Source organism: Astyanax mexicanus, chromosome 3, assembly GCF_023375975.1.
Source record: "Astyanax mexicanus isolate ESR-SI-001 chromosome 3, AstMex3_surface, whole genome shotgun sequence".
NCBI lineage: Eukaryota > Metazoa > Chordata > Actinopteri > Characiformes > Acestrorhamphidae > Astyanax > Astyanax mexicanus.
The window spans coordinates 64,462,501-64,482,500 of NC_064410.1; the positions used below are offsets into that span (position 1 = coordinate 64,462,501).

Here is a 20,000-nt window from a genome sequence, read left to right on the forward strand (position 1 = left end):
CGGCTCATTTTTTTGTTAACTATGATCATAAGGCCAATATACTTCACAATATACTATAGACTTCATTTTTACTATTAGATACCACTAAAAGTAATAATATTAATAAGGATAACAGTCAGTGGTGTAATTACATAAAATTATATCAGGAAAAGATAATATATAATACATAATATATAATTAACTACTTCTAACCTCATTTTACTTCTCCCTCTTTTTTCTACTCCTTTATCCCATTACTTCCCTTTGATCCTTTCCTTTAGGCCCTGTCTAAAGATGTTTTTAACTTCTATTACTTTTGTCCTTCATTATTGTTGGTCGCTTTGGACAAAAGCTTCTGCAAAATGTAATATAGTGTTGTGTAGTGTCATGTAATGTAGTGTAATGTAATGTAATGTAGTGTAATGTAATGTAGTGTAATGTAATGTAATGTAGTGTAATGTAGTGTAATGTAATGTAGTGTAATGTAGTGTAATGTAATGTAATGTAATGTAGTGTAATGTAGTGTAATGTAATGTAGTGTAATGTAGTGTAGTGTAATGTAATGTAATGTAGTGTAATGTAGTGTAATGTAATGTAATGTAGTGTAATGTAGTGTAATGTAGTGTAATGTAGTGTAATGTAATGTAATGTAGTGTAATGTAATGTAGTGTAATGTAATGTAGTGTAATGTAGTGTAATGTAGTGTAATGTAATGTAGTGTAATGTAGTGTAATGTAATGTAATGTAGTGTAATGTAGTGTAATGTAATGTAGTGTAATGTAGTGTAATGTAATGTAGTGTAGTGTAATGTAGTGTAATGTAGTGTAATGTAGTGTAGTGTAGTGTAATGTAATGTAATGTAGTGTAATGTAATGTAGTGTAATGTAATGTAGTGTAATGTAGTGTAATGTAGTGTAATGTAATGTAGTGTAATGTAGTGTAATGTAATGTAGTGTAATGTAGTGTAATGTAATGTAGTGTAATGTAATGTAGTGTAATGTAGTGTAATGTAGTGTAGTGTAATGTAATGTAGTGTAATGTAATGTAGTGTAGTGTAATGTAATGTAATGTAGTGTAGTGTAATGTAATGTAGTGTAATGTAGTGTGTGTAATGTATTGTAATGTAATGTAATGTAGTGTAATGTAATGTAATGTAATGTAGTGTAGTGTAATGTAATGTAGTGTAGTGTAATGTAATGTAGTGTAATGTAGTGTAGTTTAATGTAATGTAGTGTAGTGTAATGTAATGTAGTGTAATGTAGTGTGTGTAATGTATTGTAATGTAATGTAATGTAGTGTAATGTAATGTAATGTAGTGTAGTGTAATGTAATGTAGTGTAATGTAGTGTAGTGTAATGTAATGTAGTGTAATGTAGTGTAGTGTAATGTAGTGTGTGTAATGTATTGTAATGTAATGTAATGTAGTGTATTGTAATGTAATGTAATGTAGTGTAGTGTAATGTAATGTAGTGTAGTGTAATGTAATGTAGTGTAATGTAGTGTAATGTAGTGTAGTGTAATGTAATGTAGTGTAATGTAATGTAATGTAATGTAGTGTAGTGTAATGCAATGTAGTGTAATGTAATGTAGTGTAATGTAATGTAATGTAGTGTAGTGTAATGTAGTGTAGTGTAATGTAGTGTAATGTAATGTAATGTAATGTAGTGTAATGTAATGTAGTGTAATGTAATGTAATGTAGTGTAATGTAGTGTAATGTAGTGTATTGTAATGTGATGTAGTGTAATGTAGTGTAATGTAATGTAGTGTAATGTAATGTAGTGTAATGTAGTGTAATGTAATGTAATGTAGTGTAATGTAATGTAGTGTAATGTAGTGTAATGTAATGTAATGTAGTGTAATGTAATGTGATGTAGTGTAATGTAGTGTAATGTAGTGTAATGTAATGTAATGTAGTGTAATGTAATGTGATGTAGTGTAATGTAGTGTAATGTAATGTAGTGTAATGTAATGTAGTGTAATGTAATGTAATGTAGTGTAATGTAGTGTAGTGTAATGTAGTGTAATGTAATGTAATGTAGTGTAATGTAATGTAGTGTAGTGTAGTGTAGTGTAATGTAATGTAGTGTAGTGTAGTGTAATGTAATGTAGTGTAGTGTAATGTAGCGTAGTGTAATATAATGTAATGTAGTGTGTGTAATGTATTGTAATATAATGTAATGTAGTGTAATGTAATGTAATGTAGTGTAGTGTAATGTAATGTAGTGTAGTGTAATGTAATGTAGTGTAATGTAGTGTGTGTAATGTATTGTAATGTAATGTAATGTAGTGTAATGTAATGTAGTGTAGTGTAATGTAATGTAGTGTAGTGTAATGTAATGTAGTGTAATGTAGTGTAATGTAGTGTAGTGTAATGTAATGTAGTGTAGTGTAATGTAATGTAGTGTAATGTAGTGTAGTGTAATGTAGTGTAGTGTAATGTAATGTAGTGTAATGTAATGTAGTGTAGTGTAATGTATTGTAATGTAATGTAATGTAGTGTAATGTAATGTAATGTAGTGTAGTGTAATGTAATGTAGTGTAATGTAGTGTAGTGTAGTGTAATGTAATGTAGTGTAATGTAGTGTAGTGTAATGTAACATAATAATGCAAAACATAAGTAGGTACAGTAAGTAAACAGGTAATGAAGTAATTCATTAATTAATTCATTAATCTGAACAGTTTTCAGTTTTTCTCAGCAGATTGACCTCATATATCCTAAGCGTCGTACAATCCAGAAGAGTAATGTGTTAAAAATACGTAAGCAGAGGAAAATACGTAGGAACTGAGGGTACGAGACTTCTTTCTGTCCGCTGAGAGGTCGGCTCTACCGCTGGATTTGTGTTTGTTTCTAGTTCTCATGGTTGGACGGGAGAGAATGGAAAGAAAAGTTCTGTTGGCAGCTTCAGTCGTTCTCTCTCTCTCTCTCTCTCTCTCTCTCTCTCTCTCTCTCTTCCAGTTACAGCCTTATTAGGAATCATTCGCTCTCGCTGTCGTCCTCCATACGGAGGTGCTGGAAAAGAGAGAGAGAAAGAGAGAGAGAGAGAGACACTCCATTTCTCTCCCACACTTTTCCATGCCTTCCACCTCTCGCCATCTCTCTCCCTTTTTCTGCTTCTCTCCACATCCACCCTCCACCTTCTCCTCCCCCTCTTTCTCCTCAGTCAGCTGACAATCAGGAGACTGCAGCTGACCGCCCACCCGCCGTCTCCTCTTCCTCCTTCCTGTCTCTCAGCGGCACTTCCCAACTCCACGTTCGACTCCATCGGGCCAAACTAAACACCGAGGCGTGCCTGTATCATCCTGTAACGTAGCATAGCCGATTCTCTCACGCTGACTTCAGACTACAATCCATCGGGTTAGAAAAGAGAGTTAGTGTATCCTCAGATTAACCAAAGATTAACTTTCTAGGTCATAAGCATGAGGGGAAGTTTTGGAGAGGCACAGGGAGGGAGGGGAAGCGTTGGAGACGAATAGAAGACAGTAGAGAAAGGGTTAGAAAGGGGAATGAAGTTGGAGAAGGGTAAGAAATTGTGAGAAATGTATAGAGTGTGATTGAAGATGGAGGGGAAAGGTTGGGGAAGGGTAGAGGATGGTGGGAAAAGGTTATAAAAGTTAGGAGATAAAGGAAAAATTGTTGGAGAGTGGTGGCAAAGGGTGGCGAAAGACTGGAGAGGGGTAGAATACAGTAAAAAAGGGTTAGAGAGGGAAATTAAGATGGAGAACGATAGGAATGGGGCATAAATTCATGGATTATGATAGAAGATAGAGGGGAAAGGTTGGAGTAGGGCAGATGATGAAGGGGAAAGGTTGGAGAAGGGGAGGGGATGGAGGAGAAAAGTTTTAAAATGTAGGAGATGAAGGGAAAAGGTTGGAGAGTGCAATGAAGTGTTGAAGACGGTTAGATGACAGTAGAGAAGAGTTGGAGAGGGGAAAGAAGAGGGAGAAGGGTAAGAAAGGGTATGAAATGTATGGTGTGTCATAGAAGATGAAGGGGAAAGGTTGAAGAAGGGTAGAGGATGTGGGGAAAAGGTTGGAGAAGGATAAGAAAAGGTGGGAAATTTATGGCGTGTGATAGAAGATGGAGGGGAGGTGTTGGAGAAGGGTAGAGGATGATGGGTTGGAGAGGGGTAGGGAATATTGGGGAAAAGTAATAAAGGGTAGGAGATGGAAAAGAGAAAAGGGTGGATAAAGGTTGTAAAAGTGTAGGGGAGTACAAGACAGTAAAGAAGGGTTAGAGAGGGTGGATAAAAATGGTTAAAAAATGGTAAGAAAGGGTAAAAAAAAATATGGAGTGTGTGATATAGTGGGGACATGTTAGAGAGGGGTATGGAAGGCATAGTAAAGGATAGAGAGGGGTAAGAAGGTGATGGGAAAAGGTTGGGAAGGTTGGAGAAAGGTAAGGGATGAAGGGAAAAGGTTGGAAAGGGGTGGAAAGGGGTGGGGAAGTGTTGGAAATGAATAAAAGACAGTAAAAAAGGGTTGGAGGGAGGAAATAAGATGGAGAAGGGTAAGAAATGGTAAGAAATGTATAGAGAGTGATAGAAAATGAAGGGAAGAGGTTGGGAAAGGTTATTTGATGGTGGAGAAAAGGTATAAATGTTAGGAGATAAAGAAAGATGTGGTGGAAAAGGGTGTAGAAAGAATAGAGAGGGGTAGAATACAATAAAATGGGTTAGAGAGGGAAATTAAGATGGAGACGGGTAGGAATGGGGACAAATTCATGGATTATGATAGAAGATAGAGGGGAAAGGAGGAGGGATGGGGAAGTGTTGGAGACGAATTGAAGACAGTAAAAAAGGGTTGGAGGGAGGAAATAAGATGGAGAAAAGTAAGAAATGGTAAGAAATGTATAGAGTGTGATAGAAAATGAAGGGAAGAGTTTGGAAAAGGGTAGGTGATGGTGAAGAAAGGGTATAAACGTTAGGAGATAAAGAAAAAAGTTTGGAGAGTGGTGGAAAAGGGTGGCGAAAGACTGGAGAGGGGTAGAATACAGTAAAAATTGTTAGAGAGGGAAATTAAGATGGAGAAGGGTAGGAAAGGGTGAGATATTTATGGAGTGTGATAGAAGATGAAGAGAAAGGTTGGAGTAGGGCAGAGGAAAAAGTAAAAAAGGCTGAAGAGGGGGAGGGGATGGAGGAGAAAAGTTATAAAAGTTAGGAGGTAAAGGAAAAATGTTGGAGAGTGGTGGAAAAGGGTGAGATTTTTGTGGAGGGTGGTGGAATACAGTTGAGAAAGGTTAGAGAAGGGAGTGAATATGGGGAAGAGCAGGAAATGGTGAGACAGTTAGATGTGGGATATGGTGAGGAAGAGTTACAGAGGGGTATGGAAGGCATAGTAAAAGATGGAGAGGGGGTAATAAAGTGATGGGAAAGGGTTGTAAGACTGGAGAAGGGTAGAGGATGAAGGGAAAACGTGGAAAGTAAAGGATGGAGAGGGGTGGGAAAAGGATGGACAGTAGAGAAGGGTTCGGGAGAGGAATGAAGATGGAGAAGGGTAGAAAAAGGTGAGATTTTTGTGGAGAGTGATAGAAGATGGAGGGGAAAGGTTGGAGAAGGGTAGGGGATGGTGGAGAAAATAAATAAAGGATAGGAAACAAAGGGAAAAAGTTGACTAGTGTTGGGAAACGGTGGAGGAGGATGGGGAAAGGCTGGAGAGGGGGATAAAGATGGAGAAGAGTAGGAAATGGTGAGAAGTTTACGGAGTGGGATAGAAGATGAAGGGGAAAGATTGGGAAAGAGTAGAGGATTAAGGAAAAGGGTTGGGTAGGGGTAGAGGATGTATGGGAAAAGTTGAAAATGGTAGGAGATAAAGGGAAAAGGTTCAAGAGGAGTTTGAAAGGGTAGAACAGGTTAAAGAGGGATAGAAGACTGTATAGAAGGGTTGGAATAGGGAATGAAATGGCGAGGGGAGGAAAAAAGGGTGAGAAATATAGGGAGTGTGAAAGAAGATGGAGGGGAAAGGTTGGAGAGATGTGGGAGATGGTTGGGAAGAGTTGGAGAGGGTGGTGAAGTGTTGAAAATGAGTAGAAGACATTAGAGAGAGGTTAGAGAGTGGAAAGAAGATGAAGAAGGGTAAGAAAAGGTGAGAAAATTGTGGAGGATAGTAGAAAATGAAAGGGGAAAGGTTGGAGAAGGGTGGAAAAGGGGTGGGGGAGGGTGGTGTAAGGCTAGAGAGGGGTAGAATACAGTAGAGAAGGGTTGGAGAGTGGAAAGAAGATGAAGAAGGGTAAGAAAGGGTGAGAAAATGATGAAATGTGATGGAAGATGGAGAGGAAAGGTTGGAGAAGGTGGGGAGAGTTAGAGAGGGGTATGAAGGCATGGTAAAGGTTGGAGAGGAGAAGGAAAGTGATGGGAAAAGGCTGGGAAGGGTGGAGGAAGGCTAGAGAAGGGTAAGAAATAGTGAGGAGTTCCTGGTGTAGGAATGGTGTAGGAAGTGTGATGGAAGATGAAGGGGAAAGATTGGATGGAGGTAGTAGATGTAAAAGAAGGGATAAAGAGGGTTAGAAGATGGATAGGAAAGATTGGAAGGTAGGGAAGGACATAAAAGACTTGTAGAGGGCTTAAAGAGGAAGTTACACAGTTTAGTCATCTCTTATTTGGTCGAGCCACAGGCGAGTCTGAAGAGTCTGAAACCTTTGGCTCGGGCTTCACAGGGATTTGGAGAAGGCTTTGTCCGCTGATCTGAGGTCATCCCTGGTTCATTTTTCTCTTTACGCAGCGACAGAGCCTTCATGCAGAAACACTTTCCCGCTGCCTGATCTCACGACCCTGCAGGACTGTTCGGATTCTGCAGACTCGGGGGAAACTAGGCCGCTCGGAAACACTGACAAAACCGACTCAGGATTTTTTCGTGGCCTTTTTAGTCAAAAAACCAACAACCCTCTTCCTCTCTTCCTCAGTTTCTCTGTTCCTCTGTTTCTCTCCAACTGTCTGCTGTCTACCATCCTTTTCCTCGCTGTCTCATCCACTCGAAACGTTAGACAGATGCCCCCGGGGTAAATGGAGAGAGGTGATTAAATTACAGCTCTTACAGCGCTGGTTAAAGAAAATGTCACATCTGTGGTACAAAAATCTCCCCTGAGGTCCAGCAGCAAATTCAGAGATCTCTGAGCTTTAATACGGGAAGAATAGCCTCGTGTTTTATTAAACAGAGCAGATTAAATCTAATGTGGGTCAATTTTTGCGTTGGGCTGTGTCCTCTTTAAAGACTGCTCTACTCTAATATAAGATAAGGTAAGACATTTGGCATTTGAGTTATCATGTGATTTTGATCACAGGCTATCACAGCTTGTTATTTTACATTTTCACACAGTTATCTGAACTTTCTACTCCTTATACTTTAATAAAAACGGTCTCGTTACTCCTGTTTCATTTCAGCTGTTTTTTAATTCCGGCTTCTCATCGTTCAATAAAACCCCTATCCAGATAAATCTCTCCATCCAGATAGAGTGAATCTGATTGTGATTGGATGTAGAGACGTATAAACATATACCATTCCCACTCCCTATTGGTTTATACTGTGATCCATCACACCTGCACACAAAGCGTGAGTTCGAGTGTGCTTGTGAGAGCGAGTGTGAGAACGAGTGTGAGTTATGAGTGTGAGTTGTGTGAGTGCGAGCGTAAGAGCGAGTGAGTGTGAATGCGAATGTGAGTATGAGTTATGAGTGTGAGTTGTGAGTGTGAGTTATGAGTGTGAGTTATGAGTGTGAGTTATGAGTGTGAGTTATGAGTGTGAGTTATGAGTGTGAGTTATGAGTGTGAGTTATAAGTGTGAGTTATGAGTGTGAGTTATGAGTTATGAGTGTGAGTTGTAAGTGTGAGTGTGAGTTATGAGTGTGAGTTATGAGTGTGAGTTATGAGTGTGAGTTATGAGTGTGAGTTATAAGTGTGAGTTATGAGTGTGAGTGTGAGTTATGAGTGTGAGTTATGAGTGTGAGTTATGAGTGTGAGTTATAAGTGTGAGTTATGAGTGTGAGTGTGAGTTATGAGTGTGAGTTATGAGTGTGAGTGTGAGTTATGAGTGTGAGTTATGAGTGTGAGTTATAAGTGTGAGTTATGAGTGTGAGTTATGAGTGTGAGTTATGAGTGTGAGTTATGAGTGTGAGTGTGAGTTATGAGTGTGAGTTATGAGTGTGAGTTATGAGTGTGAGTGTGAGTTATGAGTGTGAGTTATAAGTGTGAGTTATGAGTGTGAGTGTGAGTTATGAGTGTGAGTTATGAGTGTGAGTTATGAGTGTGAGTGTGAGTTATGAGTGTGAGTTATGAGTGTGAGTTATGAGTGTGAGTTATGAGTGTGAGTTATGAGTGTGAGTGTGAGTTATGAGTGTGAGTTATGAGTGTGAGTTATGAGTGTGAGTTATGAGTGTGAGTTATAAGTGTGAGTTATGAGTGTGAGTGTGAGTTATGAGTGTGAGTTATGAGTGTGAGTTATAAGTGTGAGTTATGAGTGTGAGTGTGAGTTATGAGTGTGAGTTATGAGTGTGAGTTATAAGTGTGAGTTATGAGTGTGAGTGTGAGTTATGAGTGTGAGTTATGAGTGTGAGTTATAAGTGTGAGTTATGAGTGTGAGTGTGAGTTATGAGTGTGAGTTATGAGTGTGAGTTATAAGTGTGAGTTATGAGTGTGAGTGTGAGTTATGAGTGTGAGTTATGAGTGTGAGTTATGAGTGTGAGTTATGAGTGTGAGTTATGAGTGTGAGTTATAAGTGTGAGTTATGAGTGTGAGTGTGAGTTATGAGTGTGAGTTATGAGTGTGAGTTATGAGTGTGAGTTATGAGTGTGAGTGTGAGTTATGAGTGTGAGTTATGAGTGTGAGTTATGAGTGTGAGTGTGAGTTATGAGTGTGAGTTATGAGTGTGAGTTATGAGTGTGAGTTGTAAGTGTGAGTGTGAGTTATGAGTGTGAGTTATGAGTGTGAGTTATGAGTGTGAGTTGTGAGTGTGAGTTATGAGTTATAAGTGTGAGTGTGAGTTATGAGTGTGAGTTATAAGTGTGAGTTATGAGTGTGAGTTATGAGTGTGAGTTATAAGTGTGAGTTATGAGTGTGAGAGTGAGTTATGAGTGTGAGTTATGAGTGTGAGTGTGAGTTATGAGTTATAAGTGTGAGTGTGAGTTATGAGTGTGAGTTATGAGTGTGAGTTATGAGTGTGAGTGTGAGTTATGAGTATGAGTTATGAGTGTGAGTCATGAGTGTGAGTTATAAGTGTGAGTTATGAGTTATGAGTGTGAGTTGTGAGTGTGCGTTGTGAGTGTGAGTTGTGAGTTGTGAGTGTGATTTGTGAGTGTGAGTTGTGAGTTGTGAGTGTGATTTGTGAGTGTGAGTTGTGAGTGTGAGTGTGAGTTGTGAGTGTGAGTTGTGAGTGAGTTGTGAGTTGTGAGTGTGATTTGTGAGTGTGAGTTGTGAGTGTGAGTGTGAGTTGTGAGTGTGAGTTGTGAGTGTGAGTTGTGAGTGTGAGTTGTGAGTGTGAGTTGTGAGTGTGAGTTGTGAGTTGTGAGTGTGAGTTGTGAGTGTGAGTGTGAGTTGTGAGTGTGAGTTGTGAGTGTGAGTTGTGAGTGTGAGTGTGAGTTGTGAGTGTGAGTTGTGAGTGTGAGTGTGAGTTGTGAGTGTGAGTGTGAGTGTGAGTTGTGAGTGTGAGTTGTGAGTGTGAGTTGTGAGTGTGAGTGTGAGTTGTGAGTGTGAGTTGTGAGTTGTGAGTGTGAGTTGTGAGTGTGAGTTGTGAGTTGTGAGTGTGAGTGTGAGTTGTGAGTGTGAGTGTGAGTTGTGAGTGTGAGTTGTGAGTGTGAGTTGTGAGTTGTGAGTTGTGAGTTGTGAGTGTGAGTTGTGAGTGTGAGTTGTGAGTGTGAGTTGTGAGTGTGAGTGTGAGTTGTGAGTTGTGAGTGTGAGTTGTGAGTGTGAGTTGTGAGTGTGAGTGTGAGTGTGAGTTGTGAGTTGTGAGTGTGAGTTGTGAGTGTGAGTTGTGAGTTGTGAGTGTGAGTTGTGAGTGTGAGTGTGAGTGTGAGTTGTGAGTGTGAGTTGTGAGTTGTGAGTGTGAGTGTGAGTTGTGAGTGTGAGTGTGAGTTGTGAGTGTGAGTTGTGAGTGTGAGTTGTGAGTCAGCGGGAGGGTGGGGTGGTTGTTCAGGGGGAGAGTTGATGAGATATAATTAGAGTGTGGAGCTCAGTCACAGCACGATAAACCCTCAGCAATACCACCTCAACCACCCACCATCATCCTCTACACCACCCATCACCTCCACCTCACCTCCTCCACCCAGCTCTCACTCTGCTCTCACTCTGCTCACACACACAACAGTTCTACTGCAAAAACTACATATTAACCAGTGAAATCTTCTATTTTCAAGAAAATAAATCTTTTTTTCTCTGATAAGATTTTTTAGTTTTATAAGATTATTTTAGGAACAACAGCCTAAAACAATCAGTCTCATACAGAATTTTAACCTTATTTTTCTGTAATTTTAACAACAAAAACAGCACAGTGTCTCCAGTCAAATTGTTCTGAATATTTTCTTCAAATTTTACATTTATATGATTCAAGTATTAATTCAAGGATTTACAGATTTTTAAGTTTTGAGCTTACTTTAAGACATTTTATTAAGAAACGTTTTTGCTTAATAGAAACATATCAAAAACATTCTCATTCAATGTTTTTATTTTATTTTATTTTATACATAGTAAATGAATAGTGAAGAGATCTATTAGTTTATGAAGGAACACATAATGAATCATGTAGTAACTTAAACACAGTGTTAAACAAACTAAAATACCTGTAACTCTACCTCTTCACTACTTTACTTTAACTGATGCTCTCAAACACTTTATTAAGAGACAAGAAATTCAAGTAATTAACTCTTGATGAGTTCAGCACAGCTGTTAACTGAAAGCCTGAATTTTAGGTGACTCTACCTCATAAAACTGACTGAGAAAATCCAGCAGAGATGTTCAAAACTGATCATCTAAACAAGAATCTTGTTAAAAGAATGTGAAATATAAAAATTATTACTAAATTACTACATACTATATTACTACATATTACAGCCTAGATCAGGGGTGTCCAAACTTGTTTTGTTGGGGGCCAGAAGGAGAAATATATTTGAAGTCACGGGCCACAGACTCTGTAATAAAACAAATAATGAAATATACCACTTTAAATAATACATTTTCCTGATTATTTTATTTACACACCATTTTACTTGACTAACTATCTTTATCTTTGACAGTGTTGTGTAAACTAAGATTTTTCAAATTGATGTTTAATTTCATGATGTCTCTTAATATTAAACTCCTTAATTACGCCAACTTTTAGACTCTTTGGCCCGTTTTTCTGCACTAGAAATGCGCACCCTCTCCGCTTTTAGACTCTTTGCCCCGTTTTTCTGAGCTAGAAATGCGCACCCTCTCTGCTTTCAGACTCTTTGCCCCGTTTTTCTGTGCTAGAAATGCGCACCCTCTCCACTTTTAGACTCTTTGCCCCGTTTTTCTGAGCTAGAAATGCGCACTCTCTCCACTTTTAGACTCTTTGTCCCGTTTTTCTGTGCTAGAAATGCGCACCCTCTCCACTTTTAGACTCTTTGCCCCGTTTTTCTGTGCTATAAATGCGCACCCTCTCCGCTTTTAGACTCTTTGCCCCGTTTTTCTGTGCTAGAAATGCGCACCCTCTCCGCTTTTAGACTCTTTGCCCCGTTTTTCTGTGCTAGAAATGCGCACTCTCTCCGCTTTTAGACTCTTTGTCCCGTTTTTCTTTGCTAGAAATGCGCACTCTCTCCACTTTTAGACTCTTTGGCTCGTTTTTCTGCGCTAGAAATGCGCACTCTCTCCGCTTTTAGACTCTTTGGCCTGTTTTTCTGTGCTAGAAATGCGCACTCTCTCCGCTTCTAGACTCTTTGGCTCGTTTTTCTGCGCTAGAAATGCGCACTCTCTCTGCTTTTAGACTCTTTGGCCTGTTTTTCTGCGCTAGAAATGCGCACTCTCTCCGATTTTAGACTCTTTGGCTCGTTTCTGACACCTAGCGTTTAAACTTTGAATCTCACATTATAAAAACCTGCTTAACAGCGGGCCAACTTTCATTCTATTTCTAAAATACCTCGCGGGCCGCTCCACAAAAGAAAATGGGCCGCAAATGGCCCGCGGGCCGTAGTTTGGACAACCCTGGTCTAAGGTGTGTCCAAACTTTACACAGGTACTGTAGATTTTGTCTAGTTTTTGTAAATAATTTTGACGTTTAGTTTTGGGAAAGTCACTGTCTATCTGTTGTGTGAATGTTATGTGATGCACAGCACTATTATTATCATGTCACACGTTTTCAGAACATTATTTTGTGTATGTTTTTACAGGTTAACCTTCCTAGAAACCTTTTAAAACTTTGCGAAACGTTCTTACAACATTTTCTCTTCCATGCCATCCTTCCCTCCAAAAATTTCCCACTGTTTTATCCGGTGTTCCAACCTCCCCCCCCCCCCCTCCCCCAGATCATACCGAGTCTGCTGTTCCCAGGAACAGAGCCGCATTGCTGTGAGAGATTGCATGCCTATTGGTGAGTACGTGAGTGTGTGCATTAGTGCCGGTGACCTTCCTCCTGCTCGTAAACACTGTTTCATTCAGCTGACAGTGAACAGAGCCCGGTGAAGCTCCTCCCCTCCGCCCACGTGCCCCAGAAATGCCCCAGACCCATGCCTCCATCCCCCCTGCCCCTCCACCTCCCCTACATTCCAGACCAGAGGCAGTTAACATCTCCTGCCACCAGGGTCACACTCTCAAATACTTGCCATTAGTTATCTAGAGGGAAACGGGCATCAGGACAGCCTGGTACTACTCAGATTTCACATTTCAGTACAGCGTGACCCTCTGTTTAATAGTTTATAGATTATTATTGATGATGTTACAACTGTACAACACAATAAAACGTATCTCTTGGCAGTTTAGAAGACCTGACTCTCAAACCCACAACTCTAAAATCAATAATCCTACACTCTAACCACTTTTTACAGAATTAAATCTGCAATTCCTGGAATTTGTGGTTGGGTGCTGGTGCTCGCCTACCTCTGGATCAGTCTCTTATTGCTTCTAAATATCTATTCAACTAGTTCCTCAAACCTGACCCAAACCCATGTTCTATACCTCCATTTCATTCCAGACCAGAGGCAGTTAACATCTCCTGCCACCCGGGTCACACTCTCAAATACTTGGCATTAGTTATCTAAAGAGAAACGGGCATCAGGACAGCCTGGTACTACTCAGATTTCACATTTCAGGACAGCATGACCCTCTGTTTAATAGTTTATAGATTATTATTGATGATGTTACAACTGTACAACACAATAAAACGTATCTCTTGGTAACATTATCCTACACTCTAACCACTTTTTACAGAATCAGTTCTGCAATTCCTTTAATTTGTGGTTGGGTGTTGGTGCTTGCCTACCTCTGGATCAGGCTCTTACTGCCTTTAGATATCTATGTACCTTAATACCTTAATGCCTTTTGGATTATTGTTTAAGGTTCTTCAAGTAAAATAAGCATTTCCAAGTTGAAATCAGACCCCAGGATTAGCCGAGCTAAAGCGCCCCCTAGAGCAAAGAGGGTTAAGGTTCCAATAGTAGCAGATTTAGAAGACCTGACTCTCAAACCCTAAAATCAAAAAAGTCTAAAATCAATTACCCTACACTCTAACTACTTTTTACAATCTGAAGGCGGGTGCTGGTGCTTGTCTACCTCTGGATCAGGCTCCTACTGCTTCGAGCTACTAGAGTGAGTCAGATATTTACTGTTCTTTACATTCATCAATGAAGTGATGTGTTCTGGCAAATTACCAGAGAGTGTCTTATATCTAGAGGGAAATGGGCATCATAGCATCCTGACACTACTCAGATTTCGGGGCAGCATGATCCGCTGTTTAATACTACTATTATTGATACGTTTTTTTTTTAAGGAAAATATAGCTTAAGGATGGCAATATAATTGTTGTAACTACGCGTTCATGTACACATGACGATCTCTGGAGAAACCGTGTGGGTATGGAGCCAATGTTTTTTTTTTTGTTTTTTTTTTCTTCTAGCAGTTACAGATTCCTGAGTTGCTGCCCTCTACTGGAAGCCTCCAGCAACACGTGTAGCACACAGGCAAGTATATTAACAGTTACGTTCACAAAGCAGCTGGTCATCTACGCAAATGCAGTGTTTTTCTGCACTGTACAACTTACTATCTGTATTAAAAATATATATATTATGTTTTGTTTAATATAATATACAGTGTCTATCTCTATTTTGTTGATATGATACTGTTTCTAAAATCAGCTTTACACGACAGTACTGACACAGAAGTGATCTTCTATAGTGAATAAAACATAAAACATGGGATTTTAAAGTGAATTTTTTTTTCACTTTGAACAATAGTTATTATTTCCTTCCTCTCTCTCTTGTTGTTGAGTTTTTTCCTCTTAATTTCATTTGATCCACATCTTTCTTTATTTCTGCTATAAGCATCATCTTGTAAAGCACACACTCAGGGTTTACTATTATTATTTGTAAAATTTGTATTTTATCATTAAAATTAAAGTCCTATTTTAAAGGTGACCACACCTAAATGCACGTTTTAAAGGTACTCTACCGCATACTCTGTCCAATTACACATTCTGTCTCTTTAAAATAACAAAACACAAAACAAAAACAGGAGAGAATTCCTGTGACCGTATCATCGAACTATAACTGCTGAAGGAATGCCGGTGTAAGTACAGGACATAGTGGGTGTAATTATAGGGTATATTTGAGTATACGTATAGAGTATACGCCTCCAGATGCTGAAATATCTGCAGTCCTATAGAGATGTAGTCTTATGTACTGTGCTTCAGTGTGCTCAGTTTAACCCTCCCTGTTATGTTTAGCTGTAAATATAAAAGCTACATCAATTGATATTATTGCAGTATAATCCATATCACAACATCACAGGGTTTGAGTAACCAAAGTTACTAGCACTGTTATTCGCACTATTGCACTATAGATTCTTATTTATTGTTGACTGCACCATTTACTACACTGTTACTACTGTTTATGTATGTATACATAGTATTGTATACCCTCTGTATAGCTCTCTATTATATACTTTACACTCTAAAACTCAGCTCACTGGAGTCACTCAATCATTTTAAACTATTAATATCTAACCACCTTCAGACAGCCTGTTCCTGTTTTACTTAATCTTATTTATCCTTAACTTTTATTTTAGTTCTTCTTTTAGTTTTATTTCCTTATTTTATTTTGTTTCCTTATTTTATTTTCATTTTATTTATTGTTTTATTATTATTGTTATTATTATTATTATTATAGTTATTATATTATTATTTTTATTATTTTAATAGTTTTGAATTTTTGCTTTTTATCTAATTTTGATTTTCTTTTATTGTAATTACTATTTTTTATTATTATTGCTTTCATTTTTGTTAGTTCATTTATTTACAAGTTAGTTTTAGCTAATTTTAACCCATTTTTGTTGTATTAGTCTTACTTTCTTTTGATTTTAATTTTTGTCAATTAAACCATACTTAATTATAATCATTAATTTTATTTATTTTTAATTATTTTTATTTTATTATTATTATTATTATTATTATTATTTATTTTTTTAAATCTATTTTTATATTTTATTTGCTGATATTTTACAATAATTAAATTTAGCTTTTATTTTTTCTGTTATGTCTATCCCTGTTTCTGTAAACGCTCGGCTACATTGAAAATGAGGGCTGCCCTCAATGTACATTCGAGTTAAAATAAAGGTTGATTGATTGATACTGTGTCTTTTTTATTTTATTTAAGTGCATACATTGCATTCAAAACATTTTATTGTAGCAATGGAGTTTAAATCTAGGCCCAATGCTGCTCTGCTCCCATCTACATGTCCCAACACCTTGGTTGCCAGGTATAATATAGTAATTAACCCATGCTACACATGCCAACACTTTGGTTGCAGAGTATAATATGGCAATTGAGTCGAGCTACATGGTGGCAACCCCCCTGTTGCAGAGTATAATAAGCAAATTGGTCTGAGCTACATGTACAAACACCCCAGTTGTCGAGTATAATATGGCGATCGGCCCGAGCAACATGTTCCATCACCTAGTTGCCTTGAATAATACAGTAATTGGCCCAAGCTGTACATGCCAACACCCTTGTTGCAGAGTATAATACAGTAATCGGCTCAAGCTGTACATGCCAAGACCCCGATTTGCGAGTATAATACGGCAATTGGGTCAAGATACATTGTTGCAACACCCCGGTAGCAGAGTATATTACAGTAATTGGCCCAAAACATTCTTTCCAACACTCGTGTTGCCTGGAATAATAAAGTAATCGGCCCTAGATACACATGCCAATATCCCAGTTGCAGAGTATAATACAGTAATTGGCCCCAGCTGCATGTCCCAACACCTTGGTTGCCAGGTATAATATAGTAATTAGCCCAAGCTACACATGCCAACACTTTGGTTGAAGAGTATAATATGGCAATTGAGTCAAGCTACATGTTGGCAACCCCCCTGTTGCAGAGTATAATATGGTAATTGGTCTGAGCTACATGTACAAACACCCCAGTTGTCGAGTATAATATGGCGATCGGCCCGAGCAACATGTTCCATCACCTAGTTGCCTTAAATAATACAGTATTTGGCCCAAGCCAACACCCCAGTTGCAGAGTATAATATGCTAATCGGCCCAAACTACACGTCAATCCCCCAGATGCAGAGTATAATATCGTAATTGGTCTGAGCTACATGTGCCAACACCCTGTTTGCCACATATAATATGCAATTGAGTTGAGCTAACAAGTGCCATCAGCCCGGTTGCTGAGTTTAATAAAGCAATTAGACCAACCTACATAGTATAATACAGTAATCGGCCCAAGCTATTTGTGCCAATGCGTATAGAGTATACGCCTCCAGATGCTGAAATATCTGCAGTCCTATAGAGATGTAGTCTTATGTACTGTGCTTCAGTGTGCTCAGTTTAACCCTCCCTGTTATGTTTAGCTGTAAATATAAAAGCTACATCAATTTATATTATTGCAGTATAATCCATATCACAACATCACAGGGTTTGAGTAACCAAAGTTACTAGCACTGTTATTCGCACTATTGCACTATAGATTCTTATTTATTGTTGACTGCACCATTTACTACACTGTTACTACTGTTTATGTATGTATACATAGTATTGTATACCCTCTGTATACCTCTCTATTATATACTTTACACTCTAAAACTCAATCATTTTAAACTATTAATATCTAACCACCTTCAGACAGCCTGTTCCTGTTTTACTTAATCTTATTTATCCTTAACTTTTATTTTAGTCCTTCTTTTAGTTTTATTTCCTTATTTTATTTTGTTTCCTTATTTTATTTTCATTTTATTTATTATTTTATTATTATTATTATTATTATTATTATTATTATTATTCTTATAGTTATTATATTATTATTTTTATTATTTTAATAGTTTTGAATTTTTGCGTTTTATCTAATTTTGATTTTCTTTTATTGCTTTCATTTTTGTTAGTTCATTTATTTACAAGTTAGTTTTAGCTAATTTTAACCCATTTTTGTTGTATTAGTCTTACTTTCTTTTGATTTAAATTTTTGTCAATTAAACCATACTTAATTATAATCATTAATTTTATTTATTTTTAATTATTTTTATTTTATTATTATTATTATTATTATTTATTTTTTAAAATCTATTTTTATATTTTATTTGCTGATATTTTACAATAATTAAATTTAGCTTTTATTTTTTCTGTTATGTCTATCCCTGTTTCTGTAAACGCTCGGCTACATTGAAAATGAGGGCTGCCCTCAATGTACATTCGAGTTAAAATAAAGGTTGATTGATTGATACTGTGTCTTTTTTATTTTATTTAAGTGCATACATTGCATTCAAAACATTTTATTGTAGCAATGGAGTTTAAATCTAGGCCCAATGCTGCTCTGCTCCCATCTACATGTCCCAACACCTTGGTTGCCAGGTATAATATAGTAATTAACCCAAGCTACACATGCCAACACTTTGGTTGCAGAGTATAATATGGCAATTGAGTCGAGCTACATGGTGGCAACACCCCTGTTGCAGAGTATAATAAGCAAATTGGTCTGAGCTACATGTGCTATCACCTCGATTTTAAGTATAATACATTAATCGGCCCAAACTTTACATGCCAACCCCCCTGTTGCAGAGTATAATATGGTAATTGGTCTGAGCTACATGTACAAACACCCCAGTTGTCGAGTATAATATGGCGATCGGCCCGAGCAACATGTTCCATCACCTAGTTGCCTTAAATAATACAGTATTTGGCCCAAGCCAACACCCCAGTTGCAGAGTATAATATGCTAATCGGCTAATATGCTAAATTAGACCAACCTACATAGTATAATACAGTAATCGGCCCAAGCTATTTGTGCCAATGCCCCAGTTGCTGAGTATAATATCGTAATTGGTCTGAGCTACATGTGCCAACACCCAAGTTGCCAAGTATAATACAGTAATTGGCCCAAGCTATACGTGCCAACACTCCGGTTGCAGAGTATAATTCAGCAATCGGCTCAAGCTGTACGTGCCAAAACCCCGGTAGCAGAGTATAATACAGTAACTGGCCCAAGCTACACGTCAACACCCTGGTTGCAGAGTATAATACATTAATCGGCTCAAAACATTCTTGCCAACACGCCAATATCCCAGTTGCAGAGTATTATACCGTAATTGGTCTGAGCTATACGTGCCAAAACCCTGATTGCTGAGTTCAATACTCTAATCAGCACAAGCGACACGCTCCATCACCACGTTGCCAAGAATAATACAGTAATTGGCCCAAGCTAAACGTGTCAACACCCCGGTTGCCCAGTATAATATGGCAATTGGGTCAAGCTACATTGTGGCAACACCTTAGTTGCCAAGTATAATACAGTAATCGGCCCAAACTACACATGCCAACACTCCGGTTGCAGAGTATAATACAGTAATCGGCTCAAGCCGTACATGCCAAGACCCCGGTTTGCGAGTATAATATGGGAATTGGGTCAAGCTACATTGTGGCAACACCCCGGTAGCAGAGTATAATAAAGTAACTGGCCCAAGCTACACTTCAACACCCCGGTTGCAGAGTATAATACAGTAATCGGCTAAAAAAACATCTTTGCCAACATGCCAATATCCCAGTTGCAGAGTATTATACAGTAATTGGTCTGAGCTAAACATGCCAACGCCCTGGTTGCTCAGTATAATATGGCAGTTGGGTCAAGCTGCTCATTGCTGATGAACGGGACTATGCCTTGGCCTCATTAGCCTTTGTAGCATTTGTTTATATGACCTAAGCAGTACGTAATGTTTGTAATTCAAACTTTATTATTTAGTGGTGGTCCAAATACATTCACTTGTTGTTCAAAGGTTGGCTGAAAAGTTTCACCATCCAAAAATAATTACTTATAACCCTGAAACCGGTCAATTTATCATGCAACATAGCGAGAGCCTTAAATATAGTACTAAAACATGGGTCTCAAACTCGTGGCCCGCAGAACGATAATTTGTGATTACATCTGTTTCTTCATTTAAATTAAAAAACGTTACGGACATGCCCACACAGACACCTACACGGACACGCCCACACAGACACCTACACGGACACGCCCACACAGACACCTACACGGACACGCCCACACAGACACCTACACGGACACGCCCACACAGACACCTACACGGACACGCCCACACAGACACCTACACGGACACGCCCACACCGTGAGATCCGGTGTTCTGTAAAATGTGCTTACACCTTGACAGTGTAATGACAGTGAGTCCAGGTTGTCACACGCACAAAAAAATACTAGAAAAACATAATTATTATAAAATACATGAGAAATAATTTTTAAAATGTAGGTTAGCGCATGCGCAGAGTCTTTAGGAAGCAAGTATCGATGAGTAGCATGCGTTGAAAAAAATATGAGTCCTTGTCCTGATGTGGCCCAAGTGTGAGATGAGTGTGAGA

The 20,000-nt window shown here is 38.3% G+C and overlaps 1 protein-coding gene across 2 annotated transcripts in view; it reads right to left on the reverse strand.

The window, feature by feature from the left end:
- The window catches only part of kank2 (KN motif and ankyrin repeat domains 2), an 80,017-nt gene that overhangs the window by 36,140 nt on the left and 23,877 nt on the right, over positions 1-20,000 (reverse strand). The window lies entirely within an intron of this gene.